The sequence below is a fragment of the Anabrus simplex genome, chromosome 3 (assembly GCF_040414725.1).
Source record: "Anabrus simplex isolate iqAnaSimp1 chromosome 3, ASM4041472v1, whole genome shotgun sequence".
Lineage (NCBI taxonomy): Eukaryota > Metazoa > Arthropoda > Insecta > Orthoptera > Tettigoniidae > Anabrus > Anabrus simplex.
Genome location: NC_090267.1, coordinates 209,356,226 through 209,374,583, shown reverse-complemented (window position 1 = coordinate 209,374,583; position 18,358 = coordinate 209,356,226). Strand labels below are relative to the sequence as shown.

General features: G+C 36.5%; 1 long non-coding RNA gene across 2 annotated transcripts in view; it reads right to left on the bottom strand.

Annotated features, from left to right (window-relative positions):
- The window catches only part of LOC136867161 (uncharacterized), a 100,834-nt gene that overhangs the window by 23,045 nt on the left and 59,431 nt on the right, over positions 1-18,358 (bottom strand). For both annotated transcript variants that reach the window (XR_011017976.1, XR_010859629.2), the window contains exon 2: positions 9,264-9,358. This is a non-coding gene — a long non-coding RNA (uncharacterized lncRNA). The remainder of the gene's footprint in view (positions 1-9,263; positions 9,359-18,358) is intronic.

Genomic DNA, 18,358 nt, shown 5'->3' with positions numbered 1-18,358 from the left:
ATCTTCTTTATTAATTCGGAATTCTGAAATGGTCTGCTACAGAAATAGATAGCATACAAAGAAAAACGAGAACTTTGCTCACAACCTATACATTACATCATCCAAATTCATGCATGGAAAGGCCGAGGATTACTGGATCTTCAAGTCATGCTCCTGAATCTGATAAGGAACCTAAGGAGATACTTCCATAAAAAGCAAGAAAACAGCCTTCTCCATAAAGCTATAGTACTTGCTGACATGTACACTTTTCTGTATCCATACAATGCCTCTGACCCTCATACACATCACTAAGCATTCCTGCAGGAGAAAGAAAGGACCTGGCGAGAGAAGACTCTCAACAGAAAATACTACAGCAATCTAAACCAACTGGGCATAGACAAGGATGCGCTGTGCTTGTGGTTACAAAATGGGTGGTTATTTGGGGATACAGAGAGATTTTCACTTGCTATACAAGACCAAGTAATAGCTACAAACAATTACAAAAAGTACATCTTCAAAGACACCAGCGTACTCTCCGACAAATGCAGACGTTGCTCCGTTCATCTAGAGACCATCGACCATATCAAGCGAGCTGCCCAGTACTTGCCCCCGTAGAATACACTAGACGACACAATCATGTGTCGGTAATTATACACCGGGCACTTGCTCAGGAAAACCGATTAATTCAGGATTGTATTCCTTATTACAAGTACCATCCAACACTACTCCTGGAGAACGAGTCGATTGAACTTTATTGGGACACTGCTGTAGTGACAGACAAAACACTCAACCATAACAGACCAGACATCATACTGGTAAACAAGAAAACTGGGACAACGTCCATTATTGACATCGCTATCCCCAATGACACAACATTGACAGGAAGTACCATGAAAAAATCTACAAAGAACTTGAAGAAGAGATCAAGAGGATCTGGAATATGAAACTGGTACGGGTAGTCTCTGTGATTCTATCAGTCAACGGCCTCATTCCACACACACTTCACAAGAGTCTGCAAGAACTTGGCCTTCCACCGAACATGTACAAAATTATGCAACATCTGTCCTCCTGTCAACATGCAACATTGTTCGATCGTTCCTCTCGCAAGAATGAAGACATCGTGATCTACAATTTTGTATATACCTGTACATCAATATTTGTGGTATAAAGTGTAAATACTTTAATTATTGTAAGGCACTTGGTGCATCCCGTGCCCAGTTCCTACCCATATTTCCTGTGGAGAAGTGTATTCATAATAATACATAAATATTCCGTACATCTTGGATTACTCTTAAACTAATCTCGTATATTTTTCTTTTTTCTCGTATGATACGAGTCGTAATTAGATAAATTCATATTGTATGAAAAATAATTTCATTCATTTTAGGAATAAATCTCTTTGTTACCTATACACCTATACCCACAAATTACTAACCTAAATAACCTGAATATGAATGATTTGCAATTAAAAGGTTTTTAGCCTTTAGTAAACCATCATTTTATATAATGTGAAAAATTCGTATTCCTCTATTTGCATTTACTATCATGTTTGATTAACGGAATGTATTTGTAGACTATACTAAAGAAGTAAAAAATTCAAACCATTAAATACCTAACACATGTGCCTCTATTCCTCACTGTGTATACCTCAACAAAACATCACAATAATGTTACATTCAAATATTTTTCCACGACATAATCAAATACTGAACATAAAGTATGAACCAACATCTTCCAGAGTAAAACAAGTATTACATTTACATTCTATGCAATTAAACAGAACGAACCCCAACTTTCATATACTGTATGTGAAGATATTTTTCGTATATTTATAAGATTGTCCGAGTTATAAAAAAATTTACTACCATGTGAACACAGTTATTGAACATCTAACCCAATTCCAGCTTACCCCTACATTTATCGCTTGTTTTCTCAAAATGGTATTTCATTTAAACATTTATTTCATTCATTCTACATATTTTAAGAAAATTTCGCGAAATTTTCCATGACAGTCATTCTTAGCACTATCTATATTCTGAACCTCAATCATTAGCACATCTGTAACAGAAAGTATATTGTAAAATATTTTCTGATGAAAATATACCGGAAGTAAAAAAATCTAAACAAACTCGATTTCTTCCTCTTGCAGTGTTTTAGTATACTCTGTCCAATAAGGCAGCATCGGTATTTGTCGGTGTCTTGTAAATAAGATGTAAATAAATAAAATAAACAATAACCTATAACGCCTCCCACAATGCCACGTGATGAGCAACTAGTAAGGTTTACTAGCATACCCAGTATATTTCACGGTCCAAATCTAAAGCGAAATATCTGTCAACTAAGTGCATTTTATTAGTGTTATTCTTAACCATTGAAAGATTTTAATATGACTATTGTCTTTAGAAAAGAGAAGAAATTACTTCAAAATGTTAAACGAACCTCGGAAGAAATTTTGAATATTGAGTATTGAAAAGTAAGCAGAAAAGTACACATTAACTTCCTTTATTTTGAAACGTGAAAAAGTTTGGAACAAAATCTTAGTCGTAGCTGCTATAAATAACAGAAATTAATATACGTGAGAGTGCAACTATTCCCGATCAATAAAACTAACCACCGGGCGAGTTGGCCGTGCGCGTAGAGGCGCGCGGCTGTGAGATTGCATCCGGGAGATAGTAGGTTCGAATCCCACTACCGGCAGCCCTGAAAATGGTTTTCAGTGCTTTCCCATTTTCACACCAGGCAAATGCTGGGGCTATACCCTAATTAAGGCCACGGCCGCTTCCTTCCAAATCCTAGGCCTTTCCTATCCCATCGACGCCATAAGACCTATCTGTGTCGGCGCGACGTAAAGCCCCTAGCAAAAAAATAAAAATAAAAAAATTAAAGTAACCATTTTGCCAAAGGATGTTGTCACTCCGACACACTTCAGGCCCTCTGACTGGGAAATGGTCGCCTTGACAAGCCTATGCTCGTAAAAATTGCACGCACAGAGGGTTTGATTGAATTTATGGGAAATATTAGCCTTGTTGAGAGAAAATGATGTTGAATTTCATGGCAGCCACATTCTGTGATAAGAACATTGTATACCTTTTCTTAATTTTGATATATATAAATATCGAAATTCCTGTTAGTATATTTTTTAAATTATACTTTTGAAACCCTGTTGTACCTTCTCAGAAAAAATTGATAATATTTTGAACTAAATATTTTCTTTATAATTTTTCAGTGAATGTTTTCTTAAATTGCAGATTTGGTGGTTTTAGTAAATTATTATTTTTCAAAATAACTTTAGAATGCTATCCCTGAACAGGTACCATAGAAACCTATGTGAATTTTTACGTTGTCTACCTGTGACCGAACTAGCCAGCCTCTTAGATTTGTTTTTTTAAAGTAAGTCTGCGCACCGAAAAAAGAAAAGTTTGAAGCCAGTTGAAATGGCTCCACACACATCAGCATTATGACTTGTTGTTTTGATGCAGAAAGGAAAAAGGGAAAAGAGGGCTAGGAGGGGGGTGTAGGTAGTGAGGAGGGGGTGCAGTTGTGGTAGGGAAGGGGACAGGAGGGAAATTCGAGATAGCCAAAATGTCGGCCCCACAGTTGACGGGTATGCCTTGAAATGTTTATGTTGCATGCGTGTATTTGGACGCGAACGATGGCTGGGACGAATAGACAGACAGACGTACGGGGAAGAGTGTGCGAGAGAGCAGGGTAAAACGAGAGGGAGAGGGGTGTATGGTAGAGCGCGCTACAGATTTTATTGATCACTGATTGACTGGGTACTATGTGGAAGGTTGAAAGGGGTAGGAAGGGATGGGGGTTGCAAAGGGAAATCATAGCTGTGTGTTTGGTATAGACGGATTCTGAAATGTCTGTTATTTGAGGTAGATGCCACGCATTCGAACTTATACTCCCACCCACCCCACCTCCCTTTCGCTCATTGCCCCTTTTCCTCCCTCTTCATTGGCTACGGCCACACAAGAATTGTATGTGTTCGTACGTGGTTTTTTTGTATTTTAAATCGAAGTGTATGCCTTATACATTTTTAACTCTTTTTTCTCATCGCTATTTTCAGAAATTCGATTTCTAATTCCGTCCAGCATTACTGAAAGACATTCCTGTATTTGTAGTAGCAAGATACGAGGAAACATTCCTTCCTCTCGGGCAATGCTTTGTCTGAATACCTTTTCCATCCTCCTAGCCGCAATTGAACCTAATAACTTCTGCTAAGAGACAGAAGATTTTGGCGAACTCTCTATTATTCAAGAGTACATATACAACTTAATTTTAAGAAATCATTACAACATTTAAACACGTTTACCGCTGAAACTGGCGAACACAAAAGTTGTTCAAGTGATTTCACTAACCAGGAACCATGTCCTCCTCTTCATAATAGAGATTAACTCGCTAGAGGCTTTAATTATGGCGGGGCTGAGTGGCCCAGACGGTTGAGACGCTCGCCTTCCGACCCCAGGTTCGTTCCTGGCTCAGTCCGGTGGTACTGGAAGGTGATAAAATACGTCAGCCTCTTGTCAGTAGATTTACTGGCACCTTAAAGAATTCCTGCGGGATTAAATTCCGGCACCTCGGCGTTTCCAAAAAGCACCAAAGCAGTTAGTGGGACGTAAAGTCAATATTATTATTATTATTATTATTATTATTATTATTATTATTATTATTATTATTATTATTATTATTATTATTATTATTTACGAACGTAGCCTCAACCGACTACGTGTTAACAACCATACCTCATTTTCAGTGGCTGTGTCCTGTTCGTCTGCCGGCTTTGACATCCTGCCAGTATCTCTTGAGCCCATCCATCAGCCCTTCCTTCCGCTCCTCTGGTAAAGGGACTCTTCTGGGTTATGTATCCACAATAAAATCCGGATAGCTTTTCACCATCCTTCTGAAACTAACCCTGTCACTGATTTTATCCTTCGTAATGCCCACCTCTCTCAGATCTTTCTCACATTCTTGGAACCATCTCAACATAGATGCCTTTGGTTTTAGACATTTCCAGATATTCTCTGTGATCCAGCCATTATTCACACGGATCATGTGCTCATAAAACAGCAATTTTCTCTTCCTAATTGTTGTTGTTTTTGGTTCCATTTTGCTGTACACTTCTTTACTGTCTTTCGGTCGAACCTGCTCGCCAACCCCTCTGTTCCTCGAGATCTTCCTCAATAGCCCGCGTTCTCTTTTAACTAGCTTTAATGATTGTTTTCGAGTGAAACAATATTGCCAACTATAGGCCGTGGTGGCAGTAGAGATAATTTCTGAACCGGAAATCAAAGATTTTTTTGTTGTTGTTGCAAGGTCTGGTGGTTATTTATTCTCTGATATACTAGTAACTTTCCCCGAACTCTGTTATCCCACTTCTTTCTTCACCACTGTTCAAAATCTAGTGACTGTTGTGGGCTATACGTCGCCACATAATATGAATTGTATAGTATCGGATTTCCTTCCTAGGCCTTTCCTGTCACATAGTCGCCATAAGACCTATCTGTGTCAGTGCGACGTAAAGCAAATAGGAAAAAAAATATTTCCTTGCTGTTTATGTTCGGTATCTTTCAGCTTAAAATAAGTCGATTACGTGTGTTAGCTAGCCCTTCAAAGTTGATATCTCATAAATAATAATTGTCTCAATGCTAGTAGAACTTGACTGCTACAAGACACTAATTATCTGTCGATGGTCCTGCCATTTTATTCTTTCTTCTTCTGCATGCATGTAGCCCTATTCTTTCTAATACAGTATATAAAAATGATAAAATTAAGTATCCCTACAGAAATATATATACTATTTTAATAACGTATTATTTATATCTTTACAGGTAGTGAAATTAATGCTCTCGGCCCTCTTTTACACATTTTTACAAGTTGCTTCTACGTCGCACCGACGCAGATATGTCTTCTGGCAATTACGTAATAGGAAAAGTGTAGGATTGGGAAGGAAGCGGCAGTGGCCTTAATTAGGATGAAATCGGGAAAAGACTGAAAACCTTATTCAGGGCTCCCGACAGTGAGATTCGAGCCCACTATCTTCAGAATGCAAGCTCGTAGCTGGCATCCACTTCGCGTTCACCAACTTACACGGTCTCTTTTACACTTACTACATGATTGATTACAGGTTATTTTATACAAATAAAATTAATATTATTATGGTAATAACGGAGAAGAGGTTGTGAAATTTGATCTGCAGTGCAAAATAGGAAATATGGTAACGTAGAGACTAAAACATACATCTGCTCGTCAGTATGTAAGTGGGGTAATAATGGTGATACTAACGATAATAAAAACCATTAACTTGTAACTTAACATGCATCATCCGTAACAGACCAATGACCTGTATGACTTAGTGCGTTGTAATAAAATTATATCATTAAATAAAATGTACGAACTTCTTGAAACTGGAAACTTGTACAGCTAAATCTGCAGCGTGGTATGGAAGTGATATCACAAAATACGGAGATGAAATGTACCTAAAAGTAAGAAATATAAAAATCTCTCTAAACATTGCACCTAAAATGAAAGCTTTGATAGACAAGTGATTGTTACGATGAGACAGTGATTTCTAAGTGGTATATCGTCGCTTCACTGGTAAAAGGTTGCAATCCACAAAGCTCTTCCTATCGATTATCCTCCTTAAGACTGGTCACGACTCCCAGCCACATATGGATATGCACCCCATCAGAACAATGTCCGTTTTCCTACGCCGACGAGTAACCGAAAATGAACCTAACATGCAATATACAATAGGAATGCGTAAATACGTAATGCAAGCATACATTCGTATAGCACGGTACAGTAAGGTTAATTTTCCTTTACACTTGGGCATAGGAAAACGAACACAACAAAATTTGTTCTGATGGGCTGCATAACCATATGTGGCTGGGAGGCGTGACCAGTCTTAAGGAGAATAATCGATAGGAAGAACTTTGTGGATCACAACCTTTTACCGGTGAAGCGACGATATGTTTATACCAATTGCATAAGAATTATCTACCACAACATAGAATGAGATACAACAATTGAAGTACAGTTCCATAATAATAAGAAGAAGAAGTATTAGAAGGAGAAGAAGAAAGAATCGCTGTGATAATAAATTTCAAAGTTCGTTACTTATGCGTCTGTTAAATGTCAGCGCATAACATTAACGTAGGTTTATCACTTAGATTTGGCAAAGAATCTTACAAACTTTCAGGTATTAGTTTTGTATGAACGATTGGACTGAAAACTGATGAACAATGTTCCCTAATATAAAAAAACGCTAAGCAACCATTTGAAATATAGCAAACACGTTCATGCAGGTAAAATCATTTTCTTGTATTCTTTTAGTTTAAGAATATCATTTTCTATTCTTGAACGTCCCGTTCCTTGAAGTACCTTTTTGTGGGCCACTACGTCGTTATAGTAGAGTTATAGTACACTGTTAGTTGTAACTATGTAATTCAAGTTGTTGATGAAACCTGTTCCTGTTCAGGGAATGCAATTCAAGACAAATCGTATCCACTCACCGAAAAGTAATTAACACTTCTATGCAATGGAGAGTTTAGGATCATATACGGGACAAAATTCGGGTACCTCGGCGTCTCTAACACCGTAAAAGTAGTTAGTGGGACTTATAATAAATGAAAGTATTATTATTATTATTATTATTATTATTATTATTATTATTATTATTATTATTATTATTATTATTATTATTATTATAACATTTCTACTTCGCGAGTGTGGTATTAACTTACACATTTCGCTAGCATAATGTCTATCGAAACATAGAGAAATATTTTGGAATGGTGGAACAATTACGTACAATGCAATCAAGGAACTACTGGAAAGAAATACAGAGTTGAGAATGTAATAACACTCTTAAGGTTAGTGGGTATTATGTACCGAAAATAGTTGATTGAAAGGGAAAATTATGAGATAACAGGGATCAATAAAAATAAATAATTGACTGAAAGAAGAAAAAAATACATGAATCAACATGTTCCCCATAAAGCTCACTAAGGACCTCGAGTGTACTAAGACGACTGCCACCCAACCAATATTATAATTCTCATCCTATTGCTTGGGTTCAATGACCGAGAACGCAGGCATTCTAACGGAAATTAGACAACCCCTCAGTTGGCCTCGTGAGACTCAATACTCCTTTTCAACTCTCACACCAGGAATATAATACTTATACGATCCGGATACAGAAAACATAGCGTCTAAATAAGGAGCAGAATCACAATAAAACCTGCTAGAAATTTTAACTGAGACTCAAAAATAAATTACCCTTAACGCAACCTTGCTTATTCCTGATGATTCCGACTTGGGAATGGCATAACTTAATACCTAAAAATTTTATACTTCTAAACCTTGTAAAATTAGAACTTAGTGATATGGTGTGGAGGGCAAATAAACAAATAAATGAATATACTACTAATAAATAAATGAAAAGACCATGCAGGAATATAAAAATTGTGTATGTTGACGAAACAAATGTTCATCGTTTTGTACAATTCGCTTTACACACCGCCACAGGTTAGTCTTATGGCGACGATGGGATAGGAAAGGCCTGGAGTGGGAAGGAAAAGGCCGTGGCCTTAATTATGGTACAGCCGCAGCATTTTCCTGCTATAATAATGAGGAAAACACGGAAAACCATCTTCAGAGCTACGGACGGTGGATTTTGAACCCACTCTCCCCCGGACGCAAGCTCACAGCTGGGCACCCCTGACCGCAAAGCCAACTCGCCCTGTCTAACTGATTTTGAAAATCGATTACAGAACATGTGGAAAACAAGCAACGAGTTTTTGACCCTTAAAAATGATTTATGAAGCAGTGACACCGTTTAGCACATTTATGAGTTGTTAATATGAAGCCTTGAATGATTGAAAAATGTTTGCAAATTTCTCATAAAAGCTAAGAGTGATCTCTTGGCAGTCAGTCTTGGTCATCGATTTGATTAGAAAGTAACTGAGAGTTATTTCATGTATGTTCTTGATTTCTGCATCGTTTTAATTGGGATAGAACCTAATGGGGGGATGTTTGAAATATCCATAAGGAGAATCTAGCTGATAGGCAATAATGTATCTCCATCTAATGATTTCCCCAGTTGGCGAGAGAGAGAACCTGTCTATACACTTTGGACCAATTCATATATCTATTCTAATCATTTTCTAGATTGCAAAGTGACGAGAAAAACTAGACTAACTCCTTATTTGGCAATTATAAGTAACGTTTTTGGTTTATAAACTGAATAAATAATATTATATTTATACTATAAATATTACCATTAATCATCTGTCCGTAATATGGTTGTTCATCTTCCGCATCATAGTTCTCAAACTTGAATGTCGTAGATACATAATAGAATTTCGGCATCGACCTGTAACGAGAAAAAATACTTCACATTAACACCCTTGTGATACTGTATAGACCTGCGGTACGTTTCAACATACCATATCTTCAATCAAAATACTTTTATGTAAGATAATACGAATTTGTTCAGACTGTTGGTTTCCTGCAATATTACAAATGATGAAGTGTATATCACAAAACAAAATTTGTCTTAAGTTTGCGGATTTCATTCCTCAAGGAAGTTACCCAATCGTTGAAACTTACTGAGTACGGATACATAGAAAACGGGTAATGCACTTCATACAACCCGAAATCCTTCTCTTTGGATGGGTAATTAATTCAAACTATGTTTATACAGTATAGCTGTACATCGCTGCGGAATTCTATATACATAATTCCAGGTAAAGTAGTGTAAGTAGTGTTGAAAATTAGATTAGATTAAATTGCGTACCTCCTAGCGTTTCCTCAGAAACAAGGTGAGAACGTCGTCATACGTCGTTTCTAGTGTGAATACAGGGTTAGGGAGTTTTCGTGGTAATGGTAGTTCCCTTGCCTATTGCCTAACACAATCGAGCTGGGCCTGTTAAGAAACACCGGGAATACTAAGGAAAAACCTAGAATGCAGACTATTTTGGGAGGAGAAAGGAATTACCCATAATATAATCTGCGCATACGATACTTTAGCCAGCAAGAACAGCAATATATTTTGGAACGTAATCATCGAATAAAAGAATCAGAAACAATGCTGACAGGACACTGTTAAAAGAAAAAGCCATTACTAACACGAAGTAATGCGAAAGTTTGAGGTTACTTTAAAAAAAATTTCTTAGTTCTGAAACTGTTCAGTTAGTGTTTATCGTTAGGCCATTTCTGGTACGTTCTAGTAAGACTTTTACTGCTCATATTTTAATGCGTATATAACAAGGATAATTTTATATATTGGTCATTTTTTACTTTGCTTTTTATAGTAAAATAATATCGTACGCCATAATTATGAATGTCAGCGAGATATTCCTGGAATTTTACCGGTTCGCCTTAAAAGTAGTGAGAAGGTAACCGAGGGCATGTGGCCTACACCTATCTCGATACGGCACTGTTTCAGATATTTTCCCTAAGTTTGCATTATTCACAGTTGAAATGCACTCATTTTAGCGAAAGCATGAAATCTAAAGTATTTTCATCACAGTTCCTAAATATGCACATGACTGAGTTCAGGCCATAAAATTACCTTGTAAATTTCACTTGGCGGGCCTATTGAAGATGTAAATAAATACCTGTCACAACATCCAGTATTACGCAATACTTAATGTCCATGTTCGTGTGAGCTCATCAGTTTTAAGTCATTAAGAGTTATAAGACAATAGAGTAAATTACTGAACTGCGACAATGGCAGAATATGCATGTAAGAGATAACTCGTTTCCCCTAGATGTAAGGTAACGTTAGTATCTGTGCACAACGGGCTGCCTATCCTGAAGGGGGAATGATCACTGACGTGAAGCAGAAGTAAAAATAATACAGTATACATCACATTTTTGGGTTCGTATTTCTAGGGTAGGATGAAAAATAATTTAGCTAGTGTAAAGCATCGGCTAGGCCATTGTTCCGAAACACACCTAGAGTAACATAAATTCTAGACGCTGTAACAGGCCGTACCCCTACCGTATATGCAAACCTAATAGCAGGATCATTGTGCGATTGAAGTACACTTGTTACTAGCCTCAGCAAGATTGTATTCTAACCTATTACAGCCCACAAATCCTGGCTCAAGAACCATACTCTTTGTTACATTTGTACAACATGCGTTCCAGATACTTTCAAAGATGAATGAAATAAAGGTTACACCCTATTTCGTTTGTTTCTAATTATTGAACAAGGTCGATTTCATAACATTAAATAAGGAGGCTCTGACATTTCAAGTTACTTGTAATAAATTACGCAATTACATAATATACCTTGCCATCTTATGTTTGAGACAGTGTGAAGAGAATATTAATAAGAGCGATCGATCATTATGAATATAAAATTTTGTGAATTCAAATAAGAATATCATATTTCTAAATTAATTTACCTCTCAGTAACGTGTCTTCTGAAACCAATTTTTATTTTTAACTTTCTGACAATAAAAATAAATGACTGAAAAAAATTAGATTAATAAACAAAGATAGTGTATATTTTATAAAGTTTGTAGGGATTTTATCTTTGGTCTATACAGACATGAGGAAGTAGTGTGCCTGATAAGTTATGTAAAGTCACTGAGAACTAAATTTAAATCCAGAGAACTTTTTAACATGACCTAAGAATAAAATAATTTTAGCACATAAGCTATTTACGTCATAATTTGTATCTTTGAATTAAATGTTACTATGAAATAAATGTACTTAGAAGTTTGATATAATAATATCTAGGAAAATTAAAGCAGTAAAAAAGCAAAATCTAAAATTGTCTATGACATGCAAACTGAGTAAAACGAACTGCAGATTCACAATGGATACAATTCACACCGTAAAATAATAATCGAAACCTGTGTTAGTGCGACCTTAAGTACATCCTAAAGGAAAACGGTGAAGGGAATCGGCAATTCGATGATCAGGCTGCCACATTCTTCGACGAGGTGTGCGAAGCCGTTTGTGTACAGGAACGACGACCTTCTCTCACTGACGAGTGAATAATGTCTATTTCCTACTCTGTTATGCTTCTTTTTGAGGACATGATGGAACTCGTGATGCGGACTACGCTTCTACCCATATATTTACACCACTTTTCCGTTCATAATTTCCTCATCCTTCACATGATCCTTCAAACGGATGCAGTGCATTGTTCTGGCTTTTATGAAATTATACGTTGCTGTTGTTGTTTTGATGTTGTTTTTGTTGCTTAATTAAGAGAATAGGTCCTTCACAGTCCGGGCCCGTATATGTCTATTAGTGAGTGTACAAAAATTGTCGTAGGATTCACATGTGCAGAGCGAGCTCTGAACCATGTAAGATTATAGGATATTACCAGAAATGAACTAGACTACATTTTGTTGAAGTATGTATGGAAAAGCTCTGAAGGAAATGCGTACTCAGGAAATTTAATAATTGCTATCGTACTTAAGTACTGAGCACAACATATATTTTCTGTGCTCTTACGAAAATTATCATTCTTAGAAACGTTGCGTAAGGGTAGACAGACCAATTACCTAAATTTTTATCTTACATTTCTTTCTTGAAAATCTTTAAGGTAATGAAATGAAATGAAATGTCGTATGGCTTTTAGTGCCGGGATATCCCAGGACGGGTTCGGCTCGCCAGTTGCAGATCTTTCTATTTGACACCAGTAGGCGACCTGCGCGTCGTGATGAGGATGAAATGATGATGGAAACAATACACATACCCAGCCCCCGTGCCGTAGGAATTAACCAATTAAGGTTAAAATCCCCGACCGGCCGGTAATCGAACCCGGGGCCCTCTGAACTGAAGGCCAGTACGCTGACCGTTCAGCCAACGAGTCGAGCATCCTTAAGGTGTGATCAATTGATAATTCCTAGAGCATAAATTTCCGTATAACCGATTTTACAGGATTTAATTGAAATGATTTTCACAGTTTTCTGAGATAAGAAGAGATTTTTGGATTAGAATATGCATTCTTGTATGGTGGTAGTTTAGCCATCAAAGCTAATGCGATGAGTTTGTGGTTACGCTAAGATCAACGGCACTTCGTAAGATAAAATGAATTTATAGTCTAGTAGAATACAGTAATGGTACATCACTCAAAATTTATGTTGACTTCGCAGAACAGTAGTGAAATATAGGCAAAGTCAAGATGCATGCATAAAATGAAGTTAACATACAGCACACGTAATTGGAACTAATTATTCAAGAAGAAACAGTGAAAAGTAGTGTCAAGAAGTTTTTGAATTGAAAAGATAAAGGGTAATTTAGTAAGGAACAGACTCAACGATTCTCAGCATTCGAAGTAATTTTCCTGTTGGTGTCATCCAGATTCAATGGCAATCGACAAGTCTTAAAGGAGAGTAATAGATCCGGTAGTGGTTGGTAGGAAAAGAAGAGGGAGGTTCAGTAGATGAAGGTTCTTTCTATAGTGTAGGTATTCATACTCGCAGAGTTTTGCAACTGTCTAGAGTAAGTTATGAAGCTCATAATCAAGAGGAATAATAAGTTTTTCTACCTCAACCAAAGTTGAAATTAACGTATCGTCCCTGTTCTGCCAAAACTGCGAATGTGACAATGCTCTTCCTGTCCATTATTTTCCTTAAGACTGGAGACGACTTTCAGCCATCAGAACAATTTTCGTTGAGGTCAGTTTCCTATGCGCGTGTGTAAAGGCAAATGAACCTTAAATACATCACTCTCAAGGAGTGGGTCAATGTCATTCAAACATACATTCCTTCAGCATGGTACAGTAAGGTTCATTTTCCTTTACACACGCACATAGGAAAATGAACTCAACAGAAATTGTTCTGATGCACCGCATATCAACATGTGGCTGGAAGGCGTGACCATTCTTATGGGAAATAATGGATGGGGAGAGCATTGTCACATTCGCCGTTTTGGCAAAACAGGGACGATATCCATTGTTGGTGCATTCAGTCACTTTAGCGTACGGAGGTGGGCTGTTCAACATTGGGGAACATTTTAATAATCAGTCATGTATACTTTTGTGTACACAATGTTTCATAATCCGTATCACTATACAAGTCATTAGAAGTATTCGTGTAATTAATGAATCATACGAGAAGGTGAAATGAATATAATTTAATAGTAAAGCTTGCCTAGAAGTGTTAGGAATTAGGTTATAGGTTACGAAAATTTCAAGATTTAAGTAGATGTATACTTCTTTCACGAAAATTATACATATTTTATAATGGAGGTATTTCTTTCAATTGCTTAAATGATTCTTTGTATAAGAAATATGAATTCAAATAACAGAATTCGCGTGTACTATTAAATTAAAACTTGTAAAAGAAAGTAAATTGTCGTCCAAATGAAAGAAAAACATGAATCGATCTCTTGGATGTCTAGCCTCGTATAAAATGGCTCCTATGGTACTAAATGAGCGTATTTGTTGATTATTTGTAATATTTCCGATATAAAGTCTAGTTGATTGCTACACCGAACTAATTTATGGGAAACACTGATTCGGGGTAAGATGGGCTGCGATCAAACAAGCACACTTATGCAGGAATTACACATCGTTACTTATGTGTAGGGCCTCCTCCAAGAATGATTTCATAATGAACTGTAAAAGGACTGAGGTCTCACAAAGGTAATGGGAGTACAAATAGAACATGTCCCTCCCAATTTCTATTGTTATTTGAGGACAGTTGCTGTAGGTGGTTCTGGAAGAAATTATATGAGTTTTATTAGCTTCAGGTGTAAGTGTTTTTAAACGTTTTCCATTCTGCAGGATTTGCTTTTGACCAAAATTAGGTTTCCTGCTGTCTTGAAAAGCAACTGAAAAAACGCAATAATCCCAGGAAGAGAGACTGTTACCTGAAGTTTTTGAACACATTCGGTGTTGTGTTATCTGTTATCCCTGATATGGTCCGACCCCAAAGCTTCATCACTGATCACTTTCTCTATCCCCAAAATATATTTACCAGTCTTCCCCAGGAGTAATTTCAATTAATGTTCTAACACACCGAGCGTCGTTGTTTTTCGTTTCAAAATTCTCTGTAAAAGAATATTGGTGTTAGAACACATCACATCACCGTCAAAGAAGTAACTTTTCATTATAATTCAAGAATCCTCTCACGTTAGTTCTCATGAGCATCATGATTTCTCTGAAGCGTACTTTGTTTGTAGTAGTGTACTGTTCATGTATGAAACTGTGATGCTTATATTTACATGCCTGGGTTATAGAGAGTTTTTGAAACGCTGACCACTGTATTTTCTTAAAATATATATAATCGCCTTATCAGTGTTCAGATGTTCGACGGGGTGAAAACTTCCCATGATAAATTACACGCAATGGGTTACAATATCTCAGTATACCGGGAGATACTTTGAAAGCACCTATTTTAATTCCTATAATATCTGACAAAATGACAAAAATATTACTTATGTACACACTATCACCGACTCTCTCATAAACGTTTTTCTGTATAGTTTGGAGAACATGGAACTCATAGACCAAATACTTCAATCCCACAATAGTGTTCGACAACAAAAATATTCTCACATATTTTGAAAAAATCTAATTATTTCAGTCTTTATTTTCTGATGCTGTTAGCCTACTATATTTAATTATAATTAGTAAAATAACTGTGATGGTGATCCATGCATCTCAAATCACGAAATATTCAATTCTATACTTCTGGCAGATTTCAACTAGTTACCAGCGCTGTATATAACAGATTGATCCCTTTCTGATTTTTACTGATTTTGGCCCCTCCTTTAATGTCTAACATTTCTAAAAACTAACATTAACTCCAGTAAATTTGTTCATGTTTACAACCATCGTTATCATTTTAAATTTGCATAGCTCGAGTGACCATAACTTAAAAAAATTACTGCCAATTCTCTTGTAGTAAATCTTATTATAGCCAACCAACATATCAACTGTATATACGTTACAGAAATGTACACGTACATCCCACAACAGACATTGAACTATGGAAAGAGTAGTACATTTCGTACAACGAAAAGCGTATGAAAGTAAAATTTATTCAGTTTTTCGTGACTGATGCATGGCACTGCAGCGAAACAAATACACAAGCTCTTAAGAGGCCACTAAACGTCATGTATGGACACATACCAGCGAATGCGTGTGTGATTCTAAAACAAGATATATACTACTTGAAACTGAGAATAATATGTTGATATCATCGTAGCTGCTAGAAGAACTGCTATATGAAATATTTAACCTTAGAATTCAGCTGGATACATCCAGTAATCCAAGGATTAGTATTGTGTAATATATACAAAATAACTTTTAATTAACGATTTAGTTATGTACATCTTGCATCTTGAATGAGTTCACGGATGAATAAATAAATAAATAAATAAATAAATAAATAAATAAATAAATAAATAAATAAATAAATAAAGAAATAAATAAATAAATGTAAGATCAGTACGTGAGTTTTCATTTAAAATTTTCTTTTCAGGTTGGTGAATCGTAAATTTAAATCTCTTATTTTCGGAATCAAATTTTCCTCATTCCATAAAAATTATGTGTACAATTTTATTGCCCATGAAATGAAGAATTCAGGATGAAAATATTTCTAAATTATAAAACACCACCATATGGTACCAGCGTACTGAATAGCAGAGTTTCAATTTCCTTACCTATCCATATCAAATCATGTACGTTCCACATTGCGGTCCTTTTTGAAAGAGCAGCAAGTGCTTTTTCCCGGAATCAGTTACTGAAGACGGCCATTTAAAAACAAGTTGATATATGTCCAACAGCGTTATTCATTTACTGCTATAACTAGTCTGAATTTGTATAATTGGTATCAAAACTATTTAATAAATATAAGTATGAATTATTAAATAACGAACTAAACAAAAATACAGTAGACAAGAACAGAAAAATTATGGTATCAGGTTTTTTATATTCAAATATGATATTAAAACTTCAAGAAGAGGAAACACTGTAACAATGAACATTTATTAATAAAAATGGATGCCGCTAGATGCAACACATCCAACACACCTTATATACCAGCACATCTACGTCTATTTTGTAATAGTCCCACTATCTGGACGTTGTTCCTACAAGTTCTCTTGAAACATTATAATCCAACCTGATAGTTTAGGCCTCCTTGCGTGTTATTTGCTATATATTTTACCCATCGATTTGGAACAATTTCATTACACTTCAAGACAGAATAGTGAACAACCATCAGTCGTCATAATTTTCTCCGGTGGGGACAGTTTCGGTATGCATTTTGGTGTGGCATCAGAATCTAGATATTGACCGTCCTCATGGCTAAATGGTTAACGTCCTAGCCTTTCGTCACAGGGATCCTGGGTTCGATTACAGAAACGGTCGGAATTTCAACCATATTCGGTTAATTTCGCTGGCACGGGGACTGGGTGTACGTGTCGTCTTCATCATCATTGCATCCTCATCACGGCACGCAGGTCGCCTACGGGAGTCAAATCGAAAAACCTGCATCAGACGAGCTTAACTTGTCCACGGACATTCCCGGCGCTAAAAGCCATACGCCATTTCATTTCATCTAGCCATTGCACAGGTTCATGACGCTTATTGTATAATACCCATTTTTCGTCGCATTGGACTTGTGATCAGGAATGGACATTTCTGTTTCGGTAATAGAAACGAGAGAAAATTTCCATAACGCCTCCGCTTTGTCCAGCAAAAATCTCACATGGAATAACCGGGATTTGAACCACGGACCTCAAAGTTGAGAGGCCGTCACGCTGCCGCCTGAAAAATGTCAACTACTTCAAACGTAGAATTGTATGCTCCTCTCTTGGCTTTTGATGTCTGAAACCGCTTCAGAGCACAAAGATTAAATCACCGATATAAGACGCATGCCTGAAGAATCTGAACTAGATATGACTGAGTACAAATCAGTCAAAGCAATGAAAGATGCTTTATTTCAGATTTTTTATTTTCCGCCTAAAATTGAATTGTTATAGCCACAAGCGGACCACCACCACTGACTAACAGAAGAAAAATTCAAAATGATTGTACGATTTTATGTTGTGCCGATTTAGACCCGCTTGTTCATTTATTTGTGAAAAATGAAGATTTCCCAGTCCTTGGACATCTTAGTGGTATAGTTTACACACATGCTAGCATATACCAAATGGTACGCAAATCTTTCTGACCCTGGCTCTTGAACACACATATGTGAACAAGGAAATCAGATATGTATTTCATTTTTGATTTCTGATTTTTAGTTCAACGGTTGAAACAACTTCCATCGTCATCTTTGCTCACATTACATTTTAAATAATAATGTTAGTTGCTTTACGTCCCACTAATTAATGTATGAAGGCTTTCACGGCCGGTGTCAATATAATAAAATTCTTCCGGGCTGTTATGCCG